The sequence below is a fragment of the Mytilus californianus genome, unplaced genomic scaffold (assembly GCF_021869535.1).
Source record: "Mytilus californianus isolate M0D057914Y unplaced genomic scaffold, xbMytCali1.0.p SCAF_5, whole genome shotgun sequence".
Lineage (NCBI taxonomy): Eukaryota > Metazoa > Mollusca > Bivalvia > Mytilida > Mytilidae > Mytilus > Mytilus californianus.
In genome coordinates this window covers 63,141,751-63,159,394 of record NW_026262701.1, presented here as the reverse complement: position 1 = coordinate 63,159,394, position 17,644 = coordinate 63,141,751, and the positions used below count along the sequence as shown (strand labels likewise).

At 33.8% G+C, this 17,644-nt stretch overlaps 1 protein-coding gene across 1 annotated transcript in view; it reads left to right on the top strand.

Annotated features, from left to right (window-relative positions):
• LOC127702739 (fibroblast growth factor receptor 3-like) overlaps positions 1 to 17,644 on the top strand; it is a 154,073-nt gene that overhangs the window by 85,286 nt on the left and 51,143 nt on the right. The gene's annotated exons all lie outside the window — the stretch shown is intronic.

Genomic DNA, 17,644 nt, shown 5'->3' with positions numbered 1-17,644 from the left:
CAGTATGCTGCTCAACCATTTGTGTCAACAATGGCGACCCTGAAATTTCTGTTGTCCGATTATGGCGCCAAATTAGAGGGAAGCAACTCGCGCCAGACAAAATTACCGTATTTCACCAAAATAATAAAAATTTCGCTTTTCTATAACAAACAGTAAAATTTTAATCACATTTATATTCAGCTATCGTCCATTGATATAATTACAAACATTATTTTATTAAAGACATCAATAAAAAATTCACAAGAAAGTAATAAATGAAGTGCATTGAAATCAGACCTCATGGGGTAGAGGGGTTAAACAAAAGCTCGTAACTTTTTTAAAAGCCTAGTGACTCCCATTTTATTACACCTTAAAATGCTCGAAAAGTTTATTGCTTTGACATATCCGTTTTTAAAAAAAAATCTACCGGGGAAATTTTACGAAATATCGATTTAACCAATATTTTTAGCCTTAAACTGAAATTAGAAAATGCAAAATTTAGACATAAATCTGAAAATAAAAGGATTTTTAAGTCTAAAACAACCAAGGGGAACATTTATATTTCAAATTTAATTGTTTTTTTACATAATAATCATACTGACATGGTTCTAAATGTCTTTGAATTTGATGTAGTCGTTATTGTTGAAAGGGTGGAAAAGTTTGGAAATAGGGCCAAAATCGCACATTTCGCTTCCATTTGAGGGGAAAACGAGCCTGGTGACCCCCTTTTTTCTTTGCATTTTTGGATTCAGCATAAAAAAATCTACAAAATATGTGAAAATAAAAAAATTCTACCGGAGTTTCTTATTGGGGTGAGCCACCTTAAGGGCAATAGCTCCTTTAAAAAGTCGTCTGACAGTTTTGACGTAATAGGACAATAGAGCTCAACATTCTGAACATTTTTGCCCATGTCAGATTTTCTCTATTTATTGCAGTGTTCAAAATAATAGGCAAAACTTGCATTTTACCCATCTGTTCTATTTTTAGCCATGTCGGCCATCTTGGTTGGCAGGCGGGGTCATCGGACACATTTTTAAAACTTGATACCCCAATGATGATTGTGGCTAAGTTTGGTTAAATTTGGCCAAGCAGTTTCAGAGGAGAAGATTTTTGTGAAAGTTAACAGACGACGACGACGGAACACGGACTCAAAGTGATGAGAAAAGCTCACTTGGCCTTTTAGGCCAGGTGAGCTAAAAAGCATTATTTTCTGCCATGCATATTCACGCCATAACTAAACTCTATTGGAATAATTCACACATTATACTTGCTACTTGTCCCTTCATAATTTTTTTCCATTTTACTTTTTAACAATTAATTTTACTGCTATAACTAAGAGATTGACATTATATTGACACCTGCACTTTCTCCAAGGGCAATAAGTATACTGGGGCATTCAGTATCATGGCAGTTTTCAGTAAACATATAAATTAGTAAGAACGAAATAAAAGAAAGAGAATTGTAACAAATCTCTATTCACACATGTAATGAAATATCGTTGAATAAATTCACAAACAATTAAGTATTGGTGAACTCGTATATCAAAAATATAAACGATATACCAAAAAAAAAAAAAAAATATAGAACTATGGGTGGAATATTTAATTTTGCTTTTGCCAAGGTGAATAGTTGAAGTCATTTACTTTCAAACCCACCTCCTCGTTCCTGTTTCTTGTTAAGAAAATATTATAGGGTTGACACAGTCTGAGTATAAACTTTGATTGATTGATTGATTGTTGGTTGCTTAACGTCCAGTGTATAAACTTTGACAATGGAGACATGCACTGTTGGTTGCTAGAGGATTCCGGATACCCTTTAAGACCATGGCTGTTAACCCCTGTGCTAAGACCAACAAACCAGGCGGTGGAAAAGTACAATAGAAGCCACCAAATAAAAAAACCAAGAAACACCGTTGAACGAGCATTTGGATTACTCGTTCTATTATTTTTTTTCGTTTTTACTATCGAACTGACACCTGAGCACATTTAAAAAAATGAAAATATCAGCTTTAAAACGTTAATTGATTGAATAAAAATGCGAAGGCATATGTTATCGGACAACCTTTCATGTTTCCCCGTTTAGATCAACCCGATCAAAAAGCACTATAGAGTTAAGACATGTATTGACAGCTTCAATATAAACGTTGTGTCGAATACCATTGTGCCTGTAGTGATATAATTATAAATAGATACCAGAACGCAGACGTGAGAGAAAGCCCATCAACATGATTTAGACGGAAAGAAATAAAATGAGTTGATTGATTTTAAAGTAATACCTTAGACTTGCACCGAGAGTTCCATGTTTACGATACCCTTACGATCATTACACAGCGTAACTTGCGGTCGACCTTGTATTCCGTAAGTAGGTTCACACTGCCGATCAGATCAACTCGATCAAGCCCGATCAAGACAGATTAAGCGATCGGGAGAATGGTCTGACTAGTTCGACAAGAATGTTCGGGGTGGTCTACCTTGCTCGTCATCGCTCTGGCTTTCTACCCGACAATTTTTGACATGTCAAAAAAGTTCGAGTAGGGATCAAGAAGCCAATCAATCGAGAAGAGATCGGGAATTCGTCGAGTAGCGGTCGAATTGATCGGGAAAAGGTCGTGTAGAGATCGGAATACAAATATTTAACCGATCAGTACTCGATCAGCTCGATCTTTTCTCGACTAAAATCCGATCGCTTTCCGACCAAAGCCATCCTGTTTCGTCTGTGGTGCAGATTAACTCGACCAATGTCCGATCGCTTCCCGATCACTGCGACTTCTCTTGATTTTGATCCCAGATAAACTCGACCAATACCCGGTCTCTACTCGACCAAATACGACCTCTTTTCGATCTCTACTCGGTCATACACGAGTTCACATGGCTGCTACAAGATTCTATAAAAGGGTGTTCAGATCTGACCAACTCTCATAACTTGCTGTGGTGATCTCAGGTGCTCCGGAAGGGTAAGCAGATCCTGTACTACACGTTGCACCCGTCGTATTGATTAACATAGGTAACAATTCCGGTGACAAGTCTCATTTGGTAGTGTCATTTTCAAGAAAAGAAGAGTAAATTTTATGAAAAAAAAAATACAAACGGTTCAAATTATTGTTATCATTATTTTTAGAATTTCCTTAACTCTAAGGATCTACTTATAAACGTGCAATCAAGAAACTGCATTTTTTTAAACGCAGAAAAAATGCAAAACATATATCAAAGCTAAAGTTAAACTTTGAACAAAACAAAACATAATTACCTTTATCTTAAAACAATCTTGGCAAATTTATAACATAGAACAAGATGTCATACTAAAATATCTACATCGGCGGTTTCACGGTAAAACTACAAGTAACTGTATAATTACACTGCTGAACTAAATAAATACTCTCTTGCCACTCAACTGATTCAGAACCTGCTGGTGAATTGAAATAGTGCTAAGATGGTCTCTAAGACGGACCCCAGCGGATGTCACAGCATTCCTTCCATGACGCCATTCACTAGGTTGTAGTTATTTGTGCTTAACCTCATGGTCGATGGCCTGGCGGACGATAGAAGGATTCAAATTTCCATGTAGATTATGCTGTGTAAAAATGCAATAATGATGGAATCAATGGTCTCTGGAGACTGATTCAAGCAGCCAAGCAGGCCTCGAAACCGCATGGCAAGGATACCAATTGCGTTTTACACCACTCGCCTTGCATGGGAAAGTCTGCAAAGTAAAAATAAACAATGGGTTATTATACAAAATGTATTCAAATACAAGACTATTATCACAAGTTATAATACATGTGTGTAATTGATAACTTTGGGTTTTTTTTCTCGCAAATTAATTACAATAAAACAATTGAAATTCCGTTGATATATTAAATCAATAGAATTCCTTCTCTTTTGCTTTTCAACAGTACCGGTAGAGACTTAAAGGGAATATCATGATGAAAATTTGTTTTGAAAAAAAAAAATTGATACCCTTAAACAGCAAAAGATATATGTTAGAATTATGATATTTTATAACGTACTTAATTTTGCCGAAGGCAGTTTCTAACTTCGTTATTAAAGACTAACCTGTAATTGAATATGCGCTCTTCGTCGGTTACGTAACGTCTGGAGTATGGCTTCCTCATCCAGGTTCTCAGGCATACCGAAGTTGTTAATCAATCAAAGTCCTTAATTCAGATTGGTTGAAGAGCTGGGCGTCAGACGCACTTCTATTAGCACCAACACTGACCTATATGAACTTGTAGTCTGCGTCGATGAGGGCTAGTAGTATGATTGAGAAAAATCCTTTGAAGTTGTAGTACAGTGTACCAGAGTCCTTTGGGCACTTTATCCTCACGTGCTTGCGATCCAGTGCTCCACATGCATAAGGAAAATTACAATTGGCTTGGAAGTCATCGGCAATCTGTTGCCACTGTACGGATGTGACGACGGCTGGCATCACTTTTGAGTACTAATGTATTACAGCTTCCAAAATTTGCGGAACGAACAGGCAAATTGTGTTTTTAGCCACTCGGAATGAATACATGAGCTCTGAATAAGAAGCGCCAGTTGCGAGATGGCGAAAGGTGACAGCCAATTTCAGTCCAGGCTCTATGGCTTCTCTGAGATATAAAAAAGTTGAAAAATTCACAAATGTCATTCCTGCAATGATATCATAGTTTTACGTCGGTTTCATTCGGATGAAATTATCAATGCATAAACAACTTACCTAAAATTGGTGTTCTGTTTTTCTATTCTGTGTGAGTAGCCAAACATATCAGCGTCCACTCTGAGGAAGTTTTTATAACCATTAAGTCTCTCATACTGCTCATACAGTGGTCGCCGTGTCAGCAACTGCCTCACCCAGATTTCCCGGCGCCGTTGCTGTCTACGCATTCTTGTTCGTTTTATACGCTCTTCTTCAAGTTCTATCACAGCTATGAACCGGTCTCTCTGAAGCTCTAGCCACCTTGCCCATAAATGCAACTGCTCTATCTCCATGTAGATATTGTATATGTATGATTTTACTCAGAGCTTCTGTGATATACTGAATTATAACCAAAATAAATGGAGAATGTGTCCATTGGACACAGATGATGCCCCCACTTGCATATAACGTTAAAAAGGAACACAACTCAAGAACGGTAAAAGTGAGTCCACCCAAATTCGGAATTGATCTGAGTTTTGTAGTAATAAGCATTGTGTATAAGTTTGCATAACATTTGGTTGAAGCAAACTAAAGTTAGAGAACGGAAACCAATTTCAAGACGTACGTACGGACGGACGGACAGACCGACAAGGGTAACACTTAATGTCCCCTCCGCTGCGGCGGGGGCATAAAAAACAGACGTTTTTATACTGAAATTGTACATACCCAACCAATTGCCGACTATCCCTACGACCCCTATACGATCAGGTCGATCTGGTCTGGTCAAGATCGAGTATAGTTGATTTAGTCTAGCTGGTCGAGTAAAGATCGTGTAGAGATCGTGAATTGGTCAGGGTCATCGAAAAGATATTCAATTTGTGGTCAGGTTGAAGTCGTGAAGAAGTCGTTAAGGCGTCGTAAATGTTCGAGTTGGAGTCGTGTACGGTCTGAGAGCGCTCGGATAGAAGTCGTAAACAGGCCCGATCAAGAATTTGGTTACGCTTGGTCGTGGAAATTTGGGCAATCGGGATCATCAAGTTGATGTGATCGGCAGTGTGAAACCCACGTAACCGGAACGTAGAGCCAAACATAAACGGATCGATCGATAAATGATGAGATGATCATAAATTAAGAAGGCTTTGTGAAACGCTGGCCAGGCCGTTGCCATTTTATTTACCTACGTAAGTGACGATTCATTTTGATGGGAGATAACTTGTGTAAAAATCGAGAGGCTCAAAGGGGTATTTATCGGTGAATGAAAGGATAATTCATCGCTGATAATTATTTATAAGGGTTTTTCGACATTCCTTGCATTACAATGATAATTAACCCAAATAGTTCCTATTAATCCTGAATGAGTCTTCCTACAGTCGTGATTATCCTCAGTCAGCTTTTGGTGGTTATTTTAAGTCATTTGTTAATAAAGGTGTGATAAAATGCTACGCCTCGAGCCAATACAGCTAAACTCGACCCAATACGACTGTACTTGAACATAATACAGGATTAATATGAAAACACTGCCTTGAGCCAATACAGCTAAACTCGACCCAATACGACTGTACTTGAACATAATACAGGATTAATATGAAAACACCGCCTCGAGCCAATACAGCTAAACTCGACCCAATACGACTGTACTTGAACATAATACAGGATTAATATGAAAACACCGCCTTGAGCCAATACAGCTAAACTCGACCCAATACGACTGTACTTGAACATAATACAGGATTAATATGAAAACACCCATTTAATAACACTATATTACAACAAGACACCTGCTTAATAGACGGAAAGACGTCAATTTCTGACTCCAACGGCAAGAATGAAACAGAAAACAGAAAATATTCCAAATTGCCGCCAATTTCATTTTCCGCGAAAAAACGCAACTTCAGATTGGCGGGCTTTAATATCAGTCCCATTGTTGTCTTTAGAAAGTAGCAAACACTGTCGTTTTTAAGAACTTGCTTTCCGACTGTATGCCTAAGATTCTATTTCGTTTCTGTCATATAAACTAAAACAATTTGTAACGTGTCTTTTTCTAACACTTGCCACCATGTTAACTTCAATATCAAACAAAATTTGAATGACGATATGCGGATGGGGTTTGCCGCAAAATTACGCAGAAAAATAATGCATGTGTTTGTTGAACGTCAGAAAATCTGATAACTGACAACAATAATAGAGGATTTTCTGTTTTCAGACAGATCATTTCAAGATTATCGGTAAAAGGTATTCTTATAATTTCTTTCCTCATCATGTTAAATCTTTGAATCTCTACGCATGATGACAAATCACATCTTAAGTCATAACCTCTCTGACGTCATGAAATAAAGTGTTCCTAGGAAAACAGCAAGCAGTCGAAAACTTTTTTTTTTTTATGTTATTTTTGCATTAGATAGGCCAAACACTAAATTATGTTGACGGAGTTATCATCGTGAACGAAATATAAGAAAATAAACAAAGTATTAGCATTTTCAGCTTCACTTTCAAGTTTTTCTTTATTTCACAAATGTTTTAGGTAAATCTACTCGAAATTCGTGATATAACCACTCGATTCTTGAAATTCGACAAACAGTATCATACGGAACTTGTTGGATTCCAGCATTCGGATAGTTTGGGATGCCTGCACCCCACATGTTGGGATCCAGCATCGGTCATTCTTGACGCCAGCATCAAGCCCGGGATGCCATCATCCAATCAATTCGGGATGCCAGCATCCAGCTAATTCGAGATGCCAGCAGCAGGAATATTCTGGATGCCAGCATCCCCAAAATCACTTGCAGATTATCGATGGGGTGCGAGGATCTAGAAAAAAAAGCTGCATTTAGATGTCACAACGCTCTGTATTTGAAAAATCAGCATCCGGGACAAATTTAATTCTAAAAACAGAAATTATATTAGAAACAACATTAAGGCCTTAAATAGATGCCGTAGTAACAAAATTAAAACTTGATAAAAAATCAACACATACTTCATAAAATTGAACAAAATTAGCATTTTACACAATAAAAATGCTTTTTCTATGTTATTTTATATGGGGACGAAGTCCCCAATAACAGATAGAAATCAATGAAAACTGACAATAGGTAGATCTCATCATTCTGAACATTTCAAAACTTGCATTTTACCCCTATGTTCTGTTTTTAGCCATTTCGGCCATGTTGGTTTGTGGGCGGGGTCATTGGACAGATTTTTTGTACTAGATATCCTAATGATAGCTTTGGCCAAGTTTGGTTGCCAAGTAGTTTCAGAGGAGAATTTTTTTTTCAAAAGTTGACGACAGTGTAGACGAACGACAACGGTTGCCAAGTGATGAGAAAAGCTCACACACCCCATCTCGTCCAATAGAAAATCAGTTATTTCCCTTCTAATTTTCATAGTACATGGATTTTTCCATGCACGGAAAAAAAACCTGAATTTTTGAACAATTTATCCTTTTTGACCTCACAAAACTTCACAGTGTTATTTCATTCCATCCATTGGAATGACCATCAAATATGATATACATTCCTTTTATTAACCATGTTAACTTTTAATTATAAAAAATGAATTCATATTGAGGTTTGAATACTACAATGGGAAAGGATAATTTTATGATGTCACTCGAAGGTGTTAATGTGTGCTAAATTGGTCAGACAATACTTGATCATGTTTTATGAACATGACCAAGTATTGTCTAACCTATACATAAGCCATGGGATAGAGTAGAATACCTCCCTCATATTATCCAATCAAAATCTGTCATTTAAAAGAAGTATAATAACAAAAGTTAACCCATAAGGACTAAATTAGTAATTATTTTAAAACTTCAATATTAATTAAAAAATAATTCATGCAAGCCATAGATTTGTAGGAAATTTTCACATGGCCTAGGCCGCTTTATTCGAATTTTATATCGAGCGTTAGCAGGAAGAATTTGAAAAATGAAAATCCTGGCCTTGTACACAAATGTAAATATAAGGGCTGAAAATAAACAACCTTGCATAAGACCGGATGAAAATGGATATTCCGCAACACAAAATGCAGGAAACAGTTGTGTTCAAAACTGCAAATAAATATTTGCGGGGCCAAGCTGCGGAATCAAATAAGCATGCGTAGCAACATATCGGAAAATTAGTGGTCTATCCGCACAAAATCCTCCTGTCCCCCTATCAGAATATCAAATGGTCGTCTACTTAATGTGCAAAGATCGTTCATGGAATTAAGCAATTTTTTAATTTTTTTAATTTTACACCTTTTTATTAAGCTCTTTTGCATTAATTCTTTTTGTTATATATTAGAATATGAATCACCATTCTGTTGTTTCTTTTTGGATTTCAATTTGAACACAGCGAAATAGACATAGTGTTTGTGTATAGATAACGATACATGTGGATTTATGTGGGAGGTAGATAGTATCAGCCATTAATATGTACATATCTGACTCTGCGCTAAGTATAAACATATCAAGAATTTTATCACACTGTTGTTTACAAAGCAAAAGAAGTATGTCATATAACATTAGCACATACTTACAACTTCTCGTCCAATCATATTGCTCGAATATGCCTTCTAATTTTCATAGTACATACTTTTTCCGTGTACTAAGTAACTAAGCATGAATGACCACAAGGGTAAGATTTCATTGTATTGTAATCAAGATATGAAAATAAAAATTGCCATTGGCTATTTTGAAATAACATGCTGTGTTCCAAATTAAATTAAATAGTTTGTAATTAGTTTTCAAATTGGTTTTTAAATATCCTGCTATCAAAAATTTTGGATCTAAAAAATGTTCTTGACAATTGCAAGTTTTTTTTTCATTTCAATAAAGAGTAACACATACGGTTCTTTATACCTTGATTAGAGTACAACACTATTGTAAAATTGTAATAATTTATCATCCATATGCAATTATACTTTGTAACACAAAAAAAGTGTGTACTATGAATTATTGTGAAGGGAAATTAAGGCAACTTGGTGATTTTATTAACTTTCTTGGGGAAATTGATCTATTTCGTCATGAATTTATTGGTTGCTTAATGTCCAGTGGCAAATATTTCATGCATGTCTTGAATTGAAAAACCGTGATAATGTCTGAAGAGAATGTGCCATCTATATATATATATAGTGATACATATAAACAAGTCTAAATTGAAAACAACGTTCAAACCTATGATTGTGTTGGATAAACATGATAAAAACCGCAATTCTTATACGTGTGCATGCAAAACAAATTTCTTGATAGAGGGGTCTAAATACAGCACAAACATTCTCCAAAAGACTAAAAAAAGTGAAAAAGTATATTTTAACAAAACGCATTTGACTACATATTCTGATAAATCTTTTAGTTTTTACTTTGAAAAAAAAACCACAAAACCTATAACCTCTGATCTATAATTATTAGTAGTTGCTTTTTAATGCTATCCGCTAGACTTTCTATGGGGACAAATATCTATATGTTTCAAATAATTTTAATTTATTATAGCTTTAGTTTTACTGTGAAATTGAAAAGTGTTTTCAAAACATGTATAGTTTCCACTGCAATTTAATCATTGTCTGCTTTTGGTCAATTCATTTTGTCATCTTACCATGAAAAGAAGTACAAGTTTAGTAAAACACCGCTTTATATCAATATACATACTTACACCAGCAGCTACCATCTTTTTAGTCTAGATTCACTAGGGCCCGTTTTGAAATAACATATCTTACAATGATACTAGCGAGTAAATTCGTTAATGAGCTCTGTTTTACAAACACCTGTGATACAAGTAGTCAGCCAAAATAAACTATCAATAGACCAATTAAAAGATTACTCGAGTTGTAAATATGTGCTAAATTGGATAGTCTATGAAAAGGTATATACTATAAAATTAAGAGCTCGGGGCAAGCCCCTCGCTCTAAATTTCATAGTATATACCTTTCCATAGACTAACCTAGACATAGTGAATAGAAAAAAAAAAAGAAAATATTTCCCTCTGAAGGTCATTGTTTATTAGAATTAATAGTAAAGATCACATCAAAATTTCAATCAACCAGTATTGATCATTTGAGTAGTATTGACCAGGGCGGTAAAAACTGATAAATACCAGCACTGGTCAAAACTGATAAATACCTATAGGGGTAGCATAACTAACCAACCTTGCCTACGAAGTTGGTTGGTGAATCTTGTCCACTTTATATCTTGAGTGCTTTGCAAAAACACATTCTATTTTCTTTTTCTACATTTGTTATAAATATTCTTTCATTCCTTTTCATCCATTATAGTATGTCAAACTTTTGACTGATAAAGATACAACTTGCCAAAATATTACTGCCCATAAAATGAAAAGTAGGGATAAGATTACTGATCTTTTCTTTAAACTCTCGATTGTCAGAGCCTTTAATATTGGTTAGGGCCATTTGGTATGAATGATGAGTTCCAAAAAAAACAACAGGAATCAACAAATTTTCAATTACTATGTGGTTTTAGTGCAGCAATTTTCGTGTTTGCAATAGTTTTAGATCATTTTATGAAGATTTAACACAAATATTAGGATTGATAGAACAAAACTCCCTTTTGACTTTAAAAACTTTTGGTTGTGTGGTGTCAGAGTTACTAGACTTTAATTGTCAGATACTAGTATAAGGAAGTGATAGAATAGAAGCTCCCTTTTGATTAATTTTCTGGTGTGTCGCTCAAGAGTTAAGTAAATATTTCACTGGCTGTACCTTAACTTGAGTGCTCTTGGACTGATTTACTAGAGTCTTTTTATAATTGTTGGAATTGGTGAAAGTAAGGTATCATTTGAATTGAAAATTATTCCAGAGTTTTGAGACTTTAACTGTTAAAATAATAAAAGATCATAATTATTCATGCTTTAGCTTTAGTATGCTTAGATCAAATTACTGCACATTGTGAATTGTTATTGGGATTGGTGAATGTAGACTTGCTTGTATCTTGAAAATTTTCTGGAATGTTATTCTAGAATTATGAGACTTTTAACAACCATATTTGAAGCTATATTAATATACGCTTAGGGAATGACTATTTTACTTTGAGGGGGTTAATGTTTTTTATTTCGCTCTGAAACATTTTATCGTACCATGCAAGCATCACATTAATAATTGTTTTTGTTGCTTAAAATTTTTTCAGAAATTAACATAATATCTAATGAAAAAAACTCTCATTCAGAAAATTATTATTTTTCCTTTAATTTTCCCTGGTCAATTTATTTATTTCTTCGAAGTTGTGAATCAGAATATTTTTTAGCGAAAAACCATTAATCCTCCCCCCGGTCCCTCTTTTTCCCTTCCCCTTCAGAGTTAAATGGTCGTTCCCTCAAGGATACTCTCTTGCAATTTTTGTAACTAAGCCATTTTAACAACTTCGATTAGATGCCTTATTCTAACATGTCTAAATATCCCACTTTATTCTCCTAACAATTTCAATATGCACAAAACGGGTGTTTTATGAGCTGCTTATTGTATTGCCTGCTACAAAGGTCGCAAAGGTGAGACGTAGCAATCCTACATTTAGTCATCAGTGTCAACAATTATGTTTACTCTGTGGTTAAAATGTTTCGTAGACATCAATAAGGCCTGAACAAAAATACCTGTGTTTAATTCCTCTAATCCTTCCTACCTACACTAGATGTTAGTGCCTACCCTAAAGATATTTTTGTCATTTATAAACAAGAATTGTCTATGTAATTAAAAAACTTTTTGAAAATAGAATTATTTGCATATCTATTGACCGTAATTTTCAGCATGTTAGTCGAAACACAGGTATTATTTTTTTATGCCTAGCTTTGTCAAACATTTGTGACTGACAGCATCAGTCTCAGGCAAGACAAAGGGCTATGCGTAACCCTTAACATCTTTAATTTTGAAAAACTGATTTTTTTTTCTCCAAATAGAAGGGGGGTGCACCATATCCAGAGTAATTAGTCTTCATTTTGTACCGATATAACTTCATAAATCATAATCTATAATTTACAATTAACAAATTTGTGTCAGAAATGCACAAATAAATGTAAGATTGTGGCAATTAAGTTCAAGAAGTTTGATTGTTTAACTGTATGGTAATGTGGATTTTTGTGATAATGGACAATTTTTGAATAAAAATATTTTTTTAAAGACAAATAAATACACGACTTTCTTTTTATTTTATTGATATCTAATCTGTTGTCTTTCAAAATTTGCCAGTGACATGTTAAGGCATTGTTGGTCTTGTGAGATAAACAGAAATAAAATTTGGCGATTTTTGAAATTTTTTATTACAGAATTTTAACGTATTTTTAAATGGTTGCTATGGAAACAAACTATAACGTAAATATAAATTTTAGAAAAACGTTTCGGAATTTTCGGGTTCTCAATGATCTTCAACTTTGTACTTTATTTTGCCTTTTTAACGTTTTTGATTCAAGCTTCACTGATCAATCTTTTGTAGACGAAACGGGTGTCTGGCGTACAAAATTTTGATCCTGTTATCTATGATGAGTTTACTTAAAAAACAGAAAAAACACAATTTTTTACTCGATCACTCCAATGGCAAGTAAAAATCAGGAAACTTAAAGTTTTCCAAAATTGCTGCTAATTACTAGATAAAGGAAGATGTGGTATGAGTGCCAATGAGACAACTCTCCATCCAAGTAACAATTTATAAAAGTAAACCATTATAGGTCAAGGTACGGCCTTCAACACGGAGCCTTGGCTCACACCGAACAGCAAGCTATAAAGGGCCCCAAAAATTACTAGTGTAAAACCATTCAAACGGGAAAACCAGCGGTCTAATCTATATAAAACGAGAAACGAGAAACACGTATGAAGTACATAAACAGACGACAACTACTGTACATTAGATTCCTGACTTAGGACAGGTGCAAACATTTGCAGCAGGATTAAACTTTTTAATGGTACCAAACCTTCTCCCTTTTCTGAAACAATAGTATAACATCACAACATAGAAAGACATACTATAAAATATCAATTGGAAGGCTTAACTCAATCAAAAAACGCAAATTAACACACAATGAACGAATAAATTTGATCTGTGATACCTAAATGCAAATACATAGTTAATAAAAATTATAAGGGATAAATAATTATGGTCAAAAGTAATTAACAGGTTTAAACAAAGTTAAAGATTGATACCACTGTGAAATGTTAAACAATATTTAGAAAATCATCACTTTTGAAAAAAACCTGCGTCAAATTATACACAGGTAAATGAAAATAATTTTGTTGTTAAGTATACTTCTTGTTCTGTGTGTATAAAATCTCCCGTCTAGGAATACCAAGAAATTTCTTTAATAACAATAAAACTAATCTAACACTTGGTACATATGAGGTGAATATCAACAATAAAACTATACAATTAGTGCTAGATAAAACTTCCTGTACAGGTGCAAGAACAGTATTTAAGGAGAAATGAAATACATGTAAGTTTGATGTTCATAGTACGAAGAAGTGAAAATTTGTAGTAATTCCAAATAATCAAAGCTGGTATATAGACAAGATCCATGTTAACATCAAATAACAAAAAAGCATTACAAATAGTATCAACAGGTCAAACCAACAAGAAAGTACGAATTGAGAGTACTCGCAGTTACTGACAGCTAGTTAAAAGCCAAAACAATTAATAATAAAAAATCATGCATCAGAGACTAAAATCAACTAAAACACATCCCAGGGATTTAGTATTTTAACGTCATGAACAGTCAAAGAAGACATGACTTGTGCAATGCCAAAAATAAATGTATCGACAGGTAGTAGGAAAGTTAGGAGTGACTTCTTTATAGATAAAAACGAACGTGTGTGTGTCTCTATACATCCAGTTTGAAAAGAAAATACAAATTTAGTTATGTTTTAATTTGCTAATGACAAAATCGATATTAGTGCCAATGTAAACTATATTCAGAGATCTAATTACAACATTGGTACGATAACCCTTACTAATAAGTTTGTTTAAAGGTTCGATGAGTTTACACGGATCACATAGTGATTTCTGCGCTTTAAGTACAATATTACCGTAAAATTTAGGATGTGAAATACCATTTTTAATAAGTTTTCTACAGGTACAGCCAAATTTACTAATCAAATCTTTGTATCTATGAAAGAATTTAGTTAAAGTTTTAAGTAATTTATGGTAACGAAATCCCTGACTTAATAATTTACCAGTGATGCATTGATTAAGTTCGTTAAAATCTATGACATCACTACACACACGGGCATACCGAACGAGTAGTTCATTTTTCTGCGAAAGTAACACAACTTCAGAAAGGCAGGCATTAATATCAGTCCCATTGTTGTTTTTAGAAAGTTGCAACAATGGTCGTTTCTATAATAATAATAATACTTTATTCCTTAAGCAAATACAGCTTATAGGATTAAACAGATACACAATTTATACAGTGTACATATACATATACAGCATTAATGACATAAACAATTTCTAACATGTAGCGGAGTTTGGCATACAATTTACATAGATATTAACAGTACATAAACAATCAAGTGTTACGATTTTTTTCTGCCTCATACCCAGATTATTTACCTCTTTTATGTTTCTTACAGATAACTAAACTAGTTTGAAAGTAGATGGGTTTCTATGATAATATATCTTAATATATTTACGTCTGACATTTAAATATTTATCACACTCTAATATAAAATGATATTCATCTTCGATTACTTTTTTATCACACATAGTACAAATACGCTCATTTCTGGAAATATTAAAGTATCTTCCAGTTTCTACATTGAGTGAATGTGAATTGATTCTATATTTAGTTACATATGATTGGTATAAACTGTTCAATAAAATTGTAAAGTATTTCCATCATGTATTTATTGATACAAATTACATTTTGAAGTATTTTCAAAAAATGACAAGCCTTCAGCTATATAATTATCAACAACTCTTTGTTTAAATTCATGTAAAAATAATTGACTATTTCCAACACTTTGCGCTCACCATATATCATTAAAACCATACCTGTTTAGTATGTCTTTTATCTTAGTATGTCTTTAGTATGTCTTTTATCTTACAACAGTTGAGTTTATCATTCGGTTTAACAAAACTAGATTCGTACATATCTTCATAAATACTCTTCAAGATACAATTATCAAATTCTAATAACTTCATCCAATAACGTACCATTCTTACATATCTATTTACATACAACGGCAAACGCCCAAGTTCAAAATACACCATATGATTTACAGTCCCTTTTCTCACTTTCAAAATTCTTTTTAAATAATACAAATGAAGCGTTTCTATATCAGATCCCTTATGAAAACCCCATATTTCACAACAATAATTCACAATACTTGTTACATATGTATCAAATAAGGATATCAACACAGTGGATATCAAAGTCTCAGTATTAAAACAATCATCATAAATCTTACTCAATAAACAAAATGTAGCCTTTCTACCCTGTTCAGATAGTGTTTTCTGTGTTACAGTAAAAGTACCATCTAAGGGCTTGCTTTCCGACTGAACATACGACTTTCAAAATGAGTTGAAAAACTGACCTGCAGCTGCCCAGGCAGATTTTTGTAACCTTATCTGATGCACGAAGAATAATGATAAGCCGATGTGGCATTTCTGTCATTTAAGGATTAAATTATTATACTTTAAATTAAATTCTACTTTTTTTTATGAAAACCTGTTACCTGAAGCAGATAGCGTTTCTTTGTTAACATTGATAATGACGTCACAAATAAAATTCCTAACAGTAGGATCAACATCGGATATGTTTCCGTATTTCAATTTCTTTTTCAACAGAAATTATGCAGGAAATAAATTGCTTAGCTATTTGGTAAAGAGGTGTTTATTGTCAAGCCCTCAGTCATAAAGCAAATGATGAATTGTATCTCAGAAGTTAAGGATGGTTTTTAAATTTAAGTGATTTTCTATATTTGTTAATGTCATAATATGTAAAATGAAAAAAAAAAATGATGACCCTTAATTAGTACATTTTTCTGTAGTTTTAATTTTGCAAAATTGTTAAGTATTAACAGAATTATTTTTACGGATTCCGTCCCCTTCACAAATTAACAGCAGAAAATTCAATAAAATGTCTTATATCTAAAACTAATTTTCAGATTTTGTACTATTCAAAATAATACAATCACAGTCACTGGCTAGAACAATAGACAATCTCTCCAGATTAGAAAAAATTAAAAAGTTTGGATGGTCTGACAAATTATTCTACGAAGTTCCGTTCGCAGATCATTGTACAATTGCGGACACTCTAACAATACATGTTCCTCAGTTTCAAAAATGTGTCTACAGGTTTCACAAGTTCGTTGTAGCACGGTTAGTCACTCAACTCTATGAGGATCAGTGCATGCAACACCACAACGAAACTGTGCGTAGGCTATCGTTCTATGCAATGAAACTATAACTTTCTGCATGTATTCCTCAGTGTGTATCACCGTTTTAAAAGTTCTCTAGGTCCTCATCTTAGTCCCACCATTTTCATTTCTTTCAGATTTTCTGACCATTCATCGTTAAAATTTGATAAAAGACTGTCATAGAGTATATTTTTAACAATTTTATTATTTGTATGTGCCTGTCCCAAGTCAGTAGCCTATAATTCAGTGGTTTTCCTTTGTTGCTGTATATCATATTTGTTTTTCGTTCATTGTCTTGTACATAAATCAGGCCGTTTGTTTTCTCGTTTAAATTGTTTTATATTTGTCATTTCGGGGTCTTTTATAGCTGACTATACGGTATGGGTTTAGCTCATTGTTGCAGACCGTACGGTTACCTATAGTTGTAAATTTCTATATCATTTAGTCTCTGATGTAGAGTTGTCTCATTGGCAATCATACCACATCTTCTTATTTTTATATTTATCCACATTTTCGGCGCTATACAGGACCATCATATCTGCTGACGAATTTTATAATTCTATAATTCTAGTTAAAACATCTATGTGCGTTCAAAGTTCTGACTTCTTAAAAATTTGAAGATAAGTCTATCGTTTTTGAGTCTACACCACTGGAAATCTACACTATTCCATTGTTTCACAAACATTCATCCTGAGCCACCGAATGTCAATATGTTTGGTGTGTA